Genomic DNA, 2,598 nt, shown 5'->3' with positions numbered 1-2,598 from the left:
CGGCGGTGGGGGGTGGGGGGGGAGAGGGGCCTCCCCTAGTCTACATTTCTCCGTCAGCCCCATCTAAGTGAGGGGCCCTGATCCCACCAACCCCACCGAACCCTCAGGCCAGCCTGACCTTTAGGACGCTGCTAGGCACAGGTATATGGGCCCTGTGGCCTCCTTCCCAAACATTCTCCTTTTCTACAAAACCCTCCCCATGGATTCCTGATCCACCTAAACACAGGACCCTCCCTAAATTCAATTCTTATGCCCCTGCGTCCAAGGAAGACCAGGGCTTCTCAGGGATTTGGAGAGATGGCTTCTAAGTGGCCCCTCAGAGGGTGGCGATGGTCAGCCTGAGGATCCTATTAGAGAATGGTAGGTGAAAGCTCGGTCTCTCGGAAGGCCTAGCCTGGAAGGGTAGCCCTGCAGGGTCTAAATTAGCCCCACACTGGAGCAGAGGTCCTGGGAGAGCGAGGACCTGGGCCAGAAAAGAGGAACCTTCCCCCAGGCTGCCATGATGACCAATAGCCACAAGAGGGCAGTGTTGGCCACAGAGACCGAAGTCTCAAGGGGACAAGCCCGCTACCTTAGAAATCAATCCCCACCCGTTTTGTCTCTCTTGGGAGACTTGCTGTCCTGTAAGTCCTGACCTTTTCACCTCTTTGACTTCCCACAATCTCTGCTGGGGGGCTCCAGGCAAGAGGGCCAGGCCTCCAAGTGAAAATCCCTCCGGCTCCTAGGAGGTACTTGGGAAGAGATGGGCCGACTGGCATCCTGGAAGGAACACTGAACTTGGAGTCCAGAAGCTGCATCTGCATAAGTGAGCAGTGCATTTGGGGCTACTCTCCTAACTTCTCTGAGCCTCAGTTTCAAATGAGGGTTTGGGATAGGCTTGTAGATGTCTCTAAGGTCCTTTGCAGCTCTAGAGTTTGAGTCTGAGTCAGCAGTTGTCCTTGAGTGGCTTCTCCCTCCAGGGCCCTGACAGCTTGAAAGATTCAGGGCCCGGAGGCAGAGGGCAGGTGCAGGAAATAGCAGTGGGTACTTCTGCTCTGCAAACCAGGTCATGCCTCTGGGAATCACAGTCAGGAAGAAATGCAGTGCTAGGACTGGCAAGAGGCCCGGGAAGGGCCTCCCTGGGTCTGCAGGGCCCCAGAAAGACCCCTCTAAGGGCCTCCATCTGACTGATCTATATATGACCGTGTGAACAGTAGGAAGGCTGGAGGCTGCCTGAAGGAGGTCACCTGTGAGGCCCAGGCTACCCATAAAGCATCGAGGCCAGATTGGGCTGCCTACAGTGGAGGATGCCCTCTCTCGCTGGCCTTTGCGCGCCGGACACTCTAGCAGTAACCTCTCTCCTTCCCCCCACATTGCTCTGACCTCCGCTTCCAGCTCCCCAGCCACACACACTGTCATCCCCAGAAAGCAGAGCTCACAGCCCGGATTCTAGGGGAAGGTCCCTGCCCAGCTCCAGATGAGCCCTCTTCCCTGTGCCTCCCTGGCCCCAGCCATTCTCTCGATGCCTGTAATTTCACACCAGGCCCCTGGACACACTTGCCAGTACCTACCGCATTGGAGCATCTGATCTGGCACCTGGGGCCTGACCCTACCCAGCACGGGGTATATCCGACTTCTTGTGTCCCATCCCCTCTTTCTTCCCCGTGACCCCATTTCTCACTTTTCTGTCTCTTATTTGGCTTCCCGTCTTTGATCTCTCTCGAGAATTCACTCTCAGTTCTTAGGATTCTCCAGGTCCCAGGGCCTCTTCACCATGGGCCTCTGCTGCCCACCTCTCCGTTTCTTTGCCTCAGTGAACACCTTTCCCTTTCCATCTCTCTCTCCACCCTCACTTCCTCCTCTGCAGTGAGCACATTGAGAATCTGATCCATCCTTCCCTGGACTGAGGGTATAAATAGCAGAGGGAGGCCGGGCCAGGTGCCAAACTTGCTCCCAGCCTCTCCCTTACAGTCCCAGGTTTAGGCATCTGGGACCAGTGGTGGGAAGAGTCCCGGCAGGGGGGTGGCAGGGTTGGAATCAAAGGCCAGGCCCAGACAGAGGCTGGGCTGTGACAGCAAGCTGGGAGTTGGGAGCTCCCCATGCAGGCCAGGCTCTCCCCCACCAGCCTACCCACCCCCACCTGACATGGTTATGGAATCCCTTCTGCTGCTAGAGAAGGAGCTCTGGGTCAGAAGACTCCCCAGGGCCACTCGAGGCCCTGCACCCCCCCCCTCACCCACACACACACACACACACACTCCAGGGCGCAGATGCGCGGGCCCAGGTGGCTGCCAGCAGACAGCAGCTGGGGACTGGAGTGGAAGTGGTGCCCTCCGGAAACAGGCCGCACTCTCACCCCAGCCAGCTCCCTGGCCTAATTAGACACCGGAACAGGCATTGATCGTCCCTGAGCTCATTATGTCACAGCTGGGGAACAGCTGGCCAGTTTTTTCCAGACCATTAACTGCACCATGAAGTGAAGAGAGGGAGGGGGTGCGCGAGAAGGATCAATACCCCGTCTGTCTGTGGGGGAAGCAGCCCGGTGGCTGCCTCCTTTGGCACTCGCCGGGCACGCGGCTCTCCGGGGCTGGGCTGCCAGGAGCCGAGCTCCTTGGAGTT

Source organism: Crocuta crocuta, unplaced genomic scaffold, assembly GCF_008692635.1.
Source record: "Crocuta crocuta isolate KB4526 unplaced genomic scaffold, BGI_CrCroc_1.0 scaffold274, whole genome shotgun sequence".
In the NCBI taxonomy this organism is placed as follows: Eukaryota; Metazoa; Chordata; class Mammalia; order Carnivora; family Hyaenidae; genus Crocuta; species Crocuta crocuta.
Note: the sequence above shows the minus strand (reverse complement) of the source record.